This window comes from Arachis hypogaea, chromosome 20 (genome assembly GCF_003086295.3).
Source record: "Arachis hypogaea cultivar Tifrunner chromosome 20, arahy.Tifrunner.gnm2.J5K5, whole genome shotgun sequence".
Classification (NCBI taxonomy): Eukaryota; Viridiplantae; Streptophyta; class Magnoliopsida; order Fabales; family Fabaceae; genus Arachis; species Arachis hypogaea.
In genome coordinates, this window is record NC_092055.1 from 80,556,988 (window position 1) to 80,569,158 (window position 12,171).

Here is a 12,171-nt window from a genome sequence, read left to right on the forward strand (position 1 = left end):
CGGAATACCACATACAAGGTTTAGACTTTCCAGATCTTAAGAATGGCTGCCAATAATTCTAGCTTATACCACGAAGACTCTGATCTGAATCAAGAGGCTAAGAGATATGCACTCAGTCTAAGGTAGAACAGAAGTGGTTGTCAGGCACGCGTTCTTAAGTGAGAATGATGATGAGTGTCACGAATCATCACATTCATCAAGTTGAAGAACAAGTGTATATCTTAGAGAAGAGACAAGCGTTATTGAATGGAAAACAGTAGTAATTGCATTAATTCATCGAGTCACAGCAGAGCTCCTCACCCGCAACCATGGGGTTTAGAGACTCATGCCGTCAGAAATACAATATGAAATGTGTAGAGTGTCATCAGATACAAGATGAATCAGTAAAAGTAGTTTTTATAATAAAACTAGTGACCTAGGGTTACAGAAAATGAGTAAGCTAGAGTAGTTAGTGTAAAATTCCACTTCCGAGGCCCACTTGGTGTGTGCTTGGGCTGAGCGTTGAAGTTTTCACGTATAGAGACCTTTCTTGGACTTAAACGCCAGCTTTTGTGCCAGTTTGGGCGTTTAACTCCAGCTTTCATGCCAGTTCTGGCGTTTTGACGCCATAATTTCTATGCTGACCTGGAACGCCGGTTTGGGCCATCAAATCTCGGGTAAAGTATGAGCTATTATATATTGCTGGAAAGCCCAGGATGTCTACTTTCCAACGCAATTGAGAGCGCGCCAATTGGGCTTCTGTAGCTCCAGAAAATCCATTTAGAGTGCAGGGAGGTCAGAATCCAACAACATCTGCAGTCCTTTTTCAGCCTCTGAATCAGATTTTTGCTCAGGTCCCTCAATTTCAACCAGAAAATACCTGAAATCACAAAAAAAACACACAAACTCATAGTAAAGTCCAAAAATGTGATTTTTATTTAAAAACTAATAAAAACATAATAAAAACTAACTAAAATATACTAAAAATATACTAAAAACAATGCCAAAAAGCGTATAAATTATCCGCTCATCACAACAGCAAACTTAAATTGTTGCTTGTCCCCAAGCAACTAAAAATCAAATAGGATAAAAAGAAGAGAATATACAATGAATTCCAAAAACATCTATGAAGATCAGTCTTAATTAGATGAGCGGGGCTGTTAGCTTTTTGCTTCTGAACAGTTTTGGCATCTCACCTTTTCCTTTGAAGTTCAGAATGATTGGCATCTATAGGAACTCAGAATTCAGATAGTGTTATTGATTCTCCTAGTACAATATGTTGATTCTTGAACATAGTTACTTTATGAGTCTTGGCCGTGACCCTAAACATTTTGTTTTCTAGTATTACCACCGGATACATAAATTCCACAGACACATAACTGGGTGAACCTTTTCAGATTGTGACTCAGCTTTGCTAAAGTCCCCAATTAGAGGTGTCCAGAGCTCTTAAGCACACTCTTTTTCCTTTGGACCATGACTTTAACCGCTCAGTCTCAAGTTTTTTACTTGACACCTTCACACCAGAAGCACATGGTTAGGGACAGCTTGGTTTAGCCGCTTAGGCCAGGATTTTATTCCTTTAGGCCCTCCTATCCACTGATGCTCAAAGCCTTGGATCCTTTTTATTTTACCCTTGCCTTTTGGTTTAAAGGGCTATTGGCTTTTTCTGCTTGCTTTTTCTTTTTCTTTTTCTTTTTTTTTCTTTTTTTTCTCTTTTTTTTCGCATATATAATTTTTTTCTGCAAGCTTTTCACTGCTTTTTCTTGCTTCAAGAATCAATTATATGATTTTTCAGATTATCAATAACATTTCTCCTTTTCCATTATTCTTTCAAGAGCCAACAATTTTAACATTCTTGGACAACAAATTAAAAAATATGCACTGTTCAAGCATTCATTCAGAAAAACATAAAGTATTGCCACCACATCAAAATAATTAATCTGTTTCAAAATTCGAAATTCATGTACTTCTTTTTCTTTTTGCAATTAAAACACTTTTTATTTAAGAAAGATGATGGATTCATAGGACATTCATAGCTTTAAGGCATAGATACTAAGACACTAATGATCATGTAATAAAGACACAAACATAGATAAACATAAAGCATAAAAATTCGAAAAATAGAAAATAAAGAACAAGAAAATTAAAGAATGGGTCCACCTTAGTGATGGTTGCTAGTTCTTCCTCTTCAAGATCTTATGGAGTGCTTGAGCTCCTCAATGTCTCTTCCTTACCTTTGTTGCTCCTTTCTCATGATTCTTTGATCTTTTCTAATTTCATGAAGGAGGATAGAATGCTCTTGGTGTTCCACCCTTAGTTGTCCCATATTGGAACTTAATTCTCCTAAGGAGGTGTTAATTTGTTCCCAATAATTTTGTGGAGGAAAATGCATCCCTTGAGGTGAATCCCTCCATCTCCCATGACTCGGAGGTGGAAGCTTTTACTTTCTCTTTCCTCTTTCTAGAGGTTTCTCTGGCCTTAGGTGCCATAAATGGTTATGGAAAAATAAAAAGCAATGCTTTTACTACACCAAACTTAGAAGGTTTGCTCGTCCTCGAGCAAAAGAAGAAGGAAGAGAATAGAGGAAGAAGAAATAGAGGAGATGGAGGGGGGTTAATGTTTCAGCCAAGGGGGAGAAGTAGTGTTGAAGATGTGTGAAAATGAAGGGGTGAAGATGGGTTTATATAGGAGTGGAGAGAGGTGTAAGTTTGGCCATGTAAGGGTGGGTTTGGGAGGAAAAGTGGTTTGAATTTGAATGGTGAGGTAGTTGGGGTTTATGATAGATGGATGTGGATTGGCGAAGGGTATTTGGGGAAGAGTATTATGAAAAGGTGTGAAGAAGAGAGAAAGTGAGTTGAGGTTGGTGGGGATTTTGTGGGGTCTACAGATCCTGAGGTGTCAAGGATTTCTCATCCCTGCACCAATTAGGCTTGCAAAACACCCTTTGCTGCCAATCCTGGCGTTAAACGCCAGGTTGCTACCTATTTCTAGTGTTTAACGCCAGCTTCTTGCTCTTTTCTTGCATTAAACGCCTATTCTGCTGCCCTTACTGGCGTTTAAATGCCAGTAGGCTTTTCCTCCAAGGTGTGCTATTTTTCATTCTGTTTTTCAGTTTGTTTTTGCTTTTTCAATTATTTTTGTGACTTCACATGATTATCAACCTACAGAAAACATAAGATAATAATGGAAAATAAATATATATAATTAAAGAACATTGGGTTGCCTCCCAATAAGCGCTTCTTTATTGTCTTTAGCTGGACCTTGACTGAGCTTTATTCTAGTCTCAGTTTTGAGCATTCTTGCTCAAAATTGCTTTCAAGATAATGTTTAATTCTCTGTCCATTAACAATGAACTTTTTGTCAGAGTCAATATCCTGAAGCTCAACATATGCATATGGTGATACACTTGTAATCACATATGGTCCCCTCCACCGGGATTTTAGTTTCCCGGTGAATAGTCTGAGCCTAGAGTTAAATAGCAGAACCTTCTGTCCTAATTCAAAGACTCTAGATGACAGTTTCTTGTCATGCCACTTTTTTGCTTTCTCCTTATAAATTTTAGCATTTTCAAAAGCATTGATTCTGAATTCCTCTAGCTCATTCAGCTGGAGCAATCTTTTCTCTCTAGCTAACTTAGCATCCAGGTTTAGGAATCTGGTTGCCCAATAGGCCTTATGTTCCAGTTCCAAGGGCAAATGACAGGCCTTGCCATACACAAGCTGGTATGAAGAGGTTCCTATAGGAGTTTTGAATGCTGTTCTGTATGCCCACAGAGCATCATCCAAGCTTTTTGCCCAATCCTTTCTACGGGCAATTACAGTCTATTTCAGGATTCTTTTTAGTTCTCTATTAGAGACTTCAGCCTGCCCATTTGTCTGTGGGTGATATGGAGTTGCTACTTTGTGGCTAATTCCATATCGGACCATAGCAGAGTATAGCTGTTTATTGCAGAAATGAGTGCCCCTGTCATTGATTAATACTCTGGGGACGCCAAATCTGCTGAAGATATATTTTTGGAGGAATTTCAGTACGGTCTTAGTATCGTTAGTGGGTGTGGTAACTGCTTCTACCCATTTAGATACATAGTCTACTGCCACCAGAATGTAAGTGTTTGAGTATGATGGTGGGAAGGGACCCATGAAGTCAATACCCCATACATCAAACAACTCAATCTCTAAGATCCCTTGTTGAGGCATGGCATAACCATGGGGCAAGTTGCCAGCTCTTTGGCAACTGTCACAGTTACGCACAAATTCTCGGGCATCTCTATAGAGAGTAGGCCAGTAGAAGCCACATTGGAGGACCTTAGTGGCTGTTCGCTCTCCTCCAAAATGTCCTCCATACTGTGATCCATGGCAGTGCCATAGGATCTTCTGTGCCTCTTCTCTGGGTACGCATCTGCGGATTATTCCGTCTGTACATCTCTTAAAGAGATATGGTTCATCCCATAAATAGTATTTTGCATCAGAAATTAGTTTTTTCGTTTGCACTCTGCTGTACTCCTTGGGTATGAACCTCACAGCTTTATAATTTGCAATGTTTGCAAACCATGGTGCTTCCTGAATGGCGAAGAGTTGCTCATCTGGAAAGGTTTCAGAGATCTCAGTATGAGGGAGGGATGCCCCTACTACTGGTTCTATCTGGGACAGGTGATCAGCTACCTGGTTCTATGTCCCTTTTTTCTCTCTTATTTCTATATCAAACTCTTGCAGAAGCAACACCCATCTTATGAGCCTGGGTTTTGAATCCTGCTTTGTGAGTAGGTATTTAAGAGCAGCATGGTCAGTATACACAATCACTTTTGAACCTACTAAATAAGATCTAAACTTGTCAATGGCATTAACCACTGCAAGTAACTCTTTTTCTGTGGTTGTGTAATTCTTCTGTGCATCATTTGAATGAGTAAGATCAGAAATGGGGAGTTCATTGGGATCAAGAGATATTGCAATCCTCCGAATCAAGTTCATTCTCATCTCTTCCTCAATCAATGCATTCATTGATCTCCTTCGCAATCTTAAGTGATCGAATTACAATTCCTTATAATTCAATCTCTCAAATCTTGATCAATAGCCAATTCCTTAGTCAATTGCTCATGAGAAGAGATGAAGTATGGTCACTGATTATACCACATGCATTCCCAAATCAAGTGTTGGTAGAATTATAGTCACCATATCCTTCCAACCCTAATTTGGTCCAACATGAGAAAGTATTTCTAGCATGATCTCTTCATTCCTCTTCCAAGGTTCAGAAGAGATCCAAGTATGAATAGCTTCTTTTCCAAGATAACTACCCAATTGGATGAAGATTGAAAGCTTTCTAGTAAAATCAAGAGAAAAGATAGAAGAAGAAGAAGAATAAGAACTACAATTGATCCGTTGAATCACAATAGAGCTCTCTAACCCAATGAAAAGAGTTAGTTGATCATTGCTCTACAAAAAAATAGAAAAGAAAGAAAGTGCAGAAAAGTAAAGATGAAGATTAAAACTAAAATTGAAACTTCAAAATTCATAAATGAAAAGTACAAAGAAAAGAAAAGAAAGAGAAGGAAAAGTGTGTGAGGGGAGGGATTCCGAAGACCCCTCTCTAATCCCCCTTTCCCGAATGTCCTTTGAATGTAAAAGCTAAGGCCCTTATATAGGCTCTCCTAAATTACAAAATGAAATTAAAAGCAATTTACAATTAAATGAAAATTCCTATTCTAGATGCTTCTTGTGGCCTTGATTGGTTGACACTTGTGGGCTTGCTTCCTTGAGGTTGGGTGGTCCTTGAAAGAGAATCAAGTTGAGGTCCAGGTGCTAATGTCAGTGCTAACGTTAGCCATACTAACGCTACAAGTGTGGCGTTTGTGCTGAAGTTAGTGTGGCTAACGTCACACTTGCTACCCAGTTGGTGTTTTTGGGGCTTAAAAGATGCCTCTGGTTTGTGCTCCAATTTCATGCTCACTATAGAGTATTATATATCGTTGGAAAGCTCTGGATGTCAGCTTTCTAACGCAACTGAAATCATCTCAATTGGACTTCTGTAACTCAAGTTATGCTCTTTTGAAGGGGACAGGGTTGCTAGCATAGTGGCTAGCGTTATTGGCAAACGTGAGTGCCAATAACGTCCGCGATCAGGGGCTGAAAATTGTCAGTTTCTGAAGCTCAACTTAATGTCCACCCCATACTATTATATATTGTTGGAAAGCTCTGGATGTCTACTTTCCAACGCCTTTGGAAGCGCATCATCTGGAGCTCTACAACTCGAGTTATACTTCTTGGAAGGTGAAGAGGTCAGCTGGCCTTACTACAGGTTGATACCATATTCATCTTTGCACTTTCGGGGCAGGTTTTCTCCCTCAAATTTAGTGTCCACCATGTAGTTCTATATATGCTTAGAAAGCTCTGGAATCCTACTTTCCAATGCTACTGGAATCACCTCATTTGGAGCTTTGTGGCTCAAGTTATTCTTGTTTGAAGAAGGCATGGTCAGGCTGCTGGGTGAGACTTTTGCCCACGTTAACTACCATGTTAATGTAGTTAACGTGGAAGCTAACGTGGGTCTTTTTGCTTCGCAAATGTTAGTGGGGATCACCTTTTCCACTAACTTTGGCATCTCCCTTTCCTTCCACGTTAGTTCCCACGTTAATGTAGTTAACGTGGAAGCTAACGTGGGTCTTTTTGCTTCGCAAACGTTAGTGGAGATCACCTTTTCCACTAAAGTTGGCATCTCCCTTTCCTTCCACGTTAGTTCCCACATTAATGTAACTAACGTGGAGAATAACGTGGGTCTTCTTGCACCTTCGCTAGCGTTATTGGCACTCACTCACTACAAGAAAAATACCCATTCAGCCACACTTTTTTTAAGCTACATTTGAAAAGCGTAGCCTATTCATAGAATAGGCTACGCTTTTCTCCGTGTTGCCTTTTTATAAGAGAAAAGGATACACAAATGCGGCATCATTTAAAAAGCGTAGCCTTAGGTATTATAGAAATCACTTATAAAGCGTAGCCGTAGGTTAATATCTATAAGTTCACTTTTCATATCAAAGGAGACACTTTTAAAGGGTAGCCTATTTGTTAAGTTTTGGGTGCACTTTAAAAACGTAGCCTAATGTATCTAGGCCAAATGCACCCAAACACTTAGTAATTTTTCTTTTCCTTATCACCAAATCACTCACCTTCGAATACCCTCACTTTCACCTTCTGATCAGAAAAAAAGTTTCGCCCCTCACCTTCGCAAATCACCTTCACCTTCGAATTAATTGTTGAAAACCCTAACCCTAACACACCCACACACTCACACTCATTCTCACCATCACTCACCACTGCCACCACGCCCCCCTTTCACACACACACACCCAGATCTGAGAGAAAGAGTGAACCAGAGGGAGGAGAGGAGGGAGACGGAGATGAGAGAGCGCGATCGAGAGAATAGAGAGTGAGAGGGGGTCACCGCCGCAACGTCGCTGCAGCCGCCGCCATTGCCGTCGCGGAGCAGGGAGCCCGGAGGGGAGAGAGAGACGATTTGCAGACGAGATGGAGAGAGAGGACGAAGATGCGACGCAAGAGAGGAGGCTGTTCCGCCGTGCACTGTCGTCGCTCCTGGGGTCGATTGAAGCCGCCGCCGCAGCTAGGGCTTGCTGTGCTCCTGTCCGTACTCCTAACCTCTATCTCTCTCTCTCTCCCTCTTCAACTTTCATTTCATTCTCATTTCAATTTTAATTTCGATGTCTCTGTAGGCAACAATATATTTTAGAAGTTGTATTGGACTGGAAGAGAGGGAAGGGGAGCGTTTGAACTTTCAATTTCATTAATTTTTGCTGAATTTCTGTGCCTGTGGGTGAATACTGGATTGTGAGGGATGGTTAGGATTGTGAATACAGAAGTTTGGACCTCTTCATATATGGTATCCCTTCTTTTTTTAATTCCCACAAGAGCTTAGGATTGGTTAAACAGAGCAAATTGAAACTTTGAATGTTCCCCTCATGCAGGGAACAATGCTGATCGATTCCTGAATTGGAGCACTAGGTTCCAAATTGTTCTAGGCGTGGCAAGGGGATTGCAGTACCTTCATGAGGATTCACATCTAAGAATTGTTCACCGAGACATCAAGGCAAGCAACATTCTTCTTGATCATAAGTTTCATCCCAAGATTGGAGACTTTGGCCTTGCCAGGTTCTTCCCTGAAGACCAAGCTTATCTTAGCACACAATTCGCTGGAACATTGTAAGTCCAATTATTAAATATTTTAATTACTATGTATGCTAGCTGCATATTCACCATGTTACTCGTTTTATATTTCAGTTTTCTAATTGTTTTTTTTGTCATAAATTGGATAGCCTATAATTTTGAGTATTATAATATCACAACACACACCTATACTACACACACAGTTATACACAAAATATTAAGAGTTCTCATCCACTATTGACCCTAATCAAGTCTCAAACCTGAGTACGCAACACATATCATAGGGGAGTGGTGTGAGCTTATGAATGAATCTGGTTTGCCATGTTACCAGGTTTAGTTATTAAGTAATTGAGCTGAGCTGTAAGTTTGACAAATGAAATGGTTTCCTGCCAGCGCCAAAAGGGCTGTTTTCGCCGGAGCCAGAACATTATCGAGGACCAAAGCTGAAAGTTGCCATCCTTGGAGCTGGGCTTTCTGGCATGTCAACTACACTGGAACTCTTGGATCAAGGACACGAGGTTCAGCTCCTTTAATCTTTAATATCACACTTCCTCCATTTCATATTTTATAAGTCATTTTGATACTTTGATTTATGAATATATGTGAAAAGTCAAAGCGACTTATCAGTATGGAACGAAGAAAATGTTATTTTGAAATTGGATGTTATGGTGTACATGGTAAACTTGATTTTTGAAGCAAAGGGGAGTGATTTGGTCAGTTTCTTAACACAATTATGGTGTTAAATTTATTAGGATATTCTAGCTAATGCATTTTATCTAGTGTGTTTACTTCTAATTGCTCTCGATCAGGTGGATATATATGAGTCGAGGACTTTTATTGGTGGGAAAGTTGGTTCTGTTGTTGATAAGAAAGGAAACCAAATTGAAATGGGATTTCTTATAAATAGAAGTTGGTAAACGGACTTGATTGATCCCGTCTTTGAAATTCTCCAACCCCTCTGTTTATTTATGGTCTGAGAAGTTAAAAAATATTAAATAAACTAGGAAACTTTGCCTAAGCAAAATTGATCAATTTTTCATGCCCATTGTGTTTAGGGTTTAAAAGCCATGCTTTATAGATGAATCCTTTGTTTTGCTTTTTTATCATATTATCCTTCTCCTTAAATCTTAATGAAATTATTCTTTTATAAAAAAGATAAAAAAAATATCTATTGTATTTAACTTATAATATATTTTATTAATCCATCATATTTTTTCAAAAACTCTGCTGATCTGAGCTTATTTTCTAATGTGCAGTCCCAGAAGAATACACAGGTGTTGTAGAAGCTGATTTTCTGGTATTTCTTATTAGAAAAAATACCATTTTTTTTCATTTTCAAGTTTTCCCTTGTTGACTTTAGTAATATTAGTCTTGTAAATTTATTAGAAATTTTAAAATTTTAAATTTACAAACTGTAGATAAAGGTTGAAGACTTCTTTAGGTACTTTTTCTCAGATGATGCTGTAAACTTCCATGAGTCTTTCCATAAAAGATGTGGTGATAAAGGTAGCCTGCATGAAACAACTATGAAACCTCTGCATTTAAAAAATTATCTTTAATTTTGTATGCTTTGCTGGTTGTGAGTATGGTTTAAAGAGAAAAATTTAAGATGACTAATACCTGTCAATACACCTTAATGTTTTGTTGAGGATGATTTTTTCATTTTCCCCCCTCCCCTTTCAGACTTCAAGTGTAGTTTATGGCGTCCTCAAGAGAAATTTGGGTATGCTCGTGAACTATCTTTCAACATCCAATAAGACTTTATCTTGGTATGTTTCTGCCATCTTTATTTCTCTTTTCTATCTGAGGTTCAACTAAAATTTTGAATGAAGCCAAAGTGAATGCCTAATATGGGGGCTTATGTACAGAGAAATATATGAACATATTGATGAGTTACAAAATTCCATTTCATGGAAAAAATGATTGAGTAGTGCATGCTTTAAGTAGTTAAGTTTGAAGTTATTAATTCAAATTAAGTAAATATAAGATAGAAAAAATTGTTAAATCTAAGATCCTGAGCATATGTCCTTTGATGAAGCAATAATAAGATCTTTGATGCGTCCCTATGATTTTTAAAAACTTAGTAAACTGTTCCTATGGAGACCTGCCAGTGGACATAATTGTGTTTCCTTTTCAGGAGCAAAATTTGGTGGCTCACCCAGCACCACCAGCGTCTGCTGTCTTTGCCTGCTGTTTCACAAATTCCTTTTCTTCGATTTTGCCTGCTACTATTCTGTCCTGTGCTATCCGGTTCTGCCCTAATTTCCACCTTCTTCTAGGTTGTCTTTTTTTTTCCTGCCCTATTTTGTTGTTTTGCCGTTATCTCTTGAATGATTTAATTGCTGCTGCTGCTGCTGGGTCCCAAATCTGTTTGATTATATCAATTTAATTCTTGCTAAATGATGATTGTGCTGAATTTGTGGTTAAATGGTTGCATGGCAATTACAATTTTTTTGTTTGTAATTTTTACAGTTATTTTGGTTTAGTTGTTTGAGCTGGTAGCAGTGTTGTGCTAACTTTTAAGAATCATTTAATACGTGGATTAATTCTGGAATCTCGATAAACAAACCTTTTCATATTTGCTCAGGGGCTGTTATTTCCAACAAGGTATGGAAGTTAAGATGGAAATGAAGGTGGAAGATGCATATAGGAAGTCAATGGAGACTGTGTTGAATTGGATACAAGATACTGTAAATCTTAACAAGAGTCAAGTTTTCTTTCGTACATATGCACCCGTGCACTTCAGGTTTGTAATTTGTTGCAACAATTGTTATGATTTATATTTTGCCTTCCAAGTTTTACATATATTTATCCAATAATGTATGAACAAAAGTGGAGATTGGAGAAGCGGTGGAAGTTGTCATTTGGAAACACTGCCAGAGCTTAACATGTCATTAGTGCCTAATGATAACTGGTCACAATTCAAAATAGGCAATTCATTGCTATCATCACACAAAAACAGCACTGAACTTGTCAAGTTAAAAATATTGAATATAACAGAGATGACAGCTCAGAGAAAAGATGGACACTCATCAATCTACTATCTTGGTCCGAATGGCGGCACGGCGGCACTCCATCAGCAAGATTGCAGCCACTGGTGTCTGCCTGGTGTACCTGATACATGGAATGAGCTGTTTTATGCAATGTTCATGAAACATGAAGGCTTCTCATAGCAAGGAACTTCAAAGAGTCATGGAAGCATTATATACAGCAATTCTTTTTTATTTGTCTTGGGTAGCAAGGACTCGCAAATTGTTCTCAGCAGTCTCAAAAAGACGCTAACACGTAGAATAGAATTATGTATTTATTTAAAGAAATTATTTAGTATAATTATGTATTTATTTTTATTTTATAATATTCAATTTATTCAAATAAAATTATAAAATTATTATACATGTAATATATAATCATATTACTAAATATTAGGTTTTAGAAAAAAAAATTATTAGAATATATATATATAGAAAATAAAAAAAAAACAATGAGGGACCTAAGGCTACACTTATATACAGTAGCTATAGTATACAAAAAAGAAAAAAAAAGAGGGATCTAAGGCTACGCTTATAAAAAGTAGCTATGGTATACAATGTGGCTACGCTTTATAAGTGATGTAGTAGCGTTGAAAAGCGTAGCCTATTCTAGAAAAATGAAAGCTGAAAAGCGTAGCCTTTGGTCCTGGACAGCATCACTTGAAAAGCGTAGCCTATTCCCAAACGCCAAAAGCGTAGCCCTTGGTGCAGAAAAGCGTAGCCTTTGAGAATAGGCAACGGCCGAATAGGAATCACCCCAAAAAGCGTAGCCGTAGCCCAAAAAGCGTAGCCGTAGCCTAAGGCATCATTTTTTTTCACTTTTGGCTACACTTTTCAAGTGTACCTGAATGGGTGTTTTTCTTGTAGTGACTTTTGCCACTAACGCTGCTCCTTCTTCAAAGTTGATGCCATTAACGTTCCCACTAACGTTCCAACTTTCCTTCCTTCCACGTTAATGGCCAAGTTAGTGGTACTAACATAGCCACTAACGT

At 38.2% G+C, this 12,171-nt stretch overlaps 2 long non-coding RNA genes across 2 annotated transcripts; both read left to right on the plus strand.

Annotated features, from left to right (window-relative positions):
• Window positions 1-7,213: 7,213 nt before the first annotated feature.
• Window positions 7,214-9,430, plus strand: LOC112785156 (uncharacterized). Its single transcript, XR_003194169.2, has 5 exons — window positions 7,214-7,610; window positions 7,700-7,866; window positions 7,952-8,186; window positions 8,544-8,668; window positions 9,407-9,430. It is a non-coding gene; the product is annotated as an uncharacterized lncRNA (long non-coding RNA).
• Window positions 9,431-9,846: 416 nt separating this feature from the next.
• On the plus strand, window positions 9,847-11,570 carry LOC112785155 (uncharacterized). The gene is made up of 3 exons (XR_011878573.1): window positions 9,847-9,919; window positions 10,288-10,429; window positions 10,738-11,570. It is a non-coding gene; the product is annotated as an uncharacterized lncRNA (long non-coding RNA).
• The last annotated feature ends 601 nt before the right edge of the window (window positions 11,571-12,171 follow it).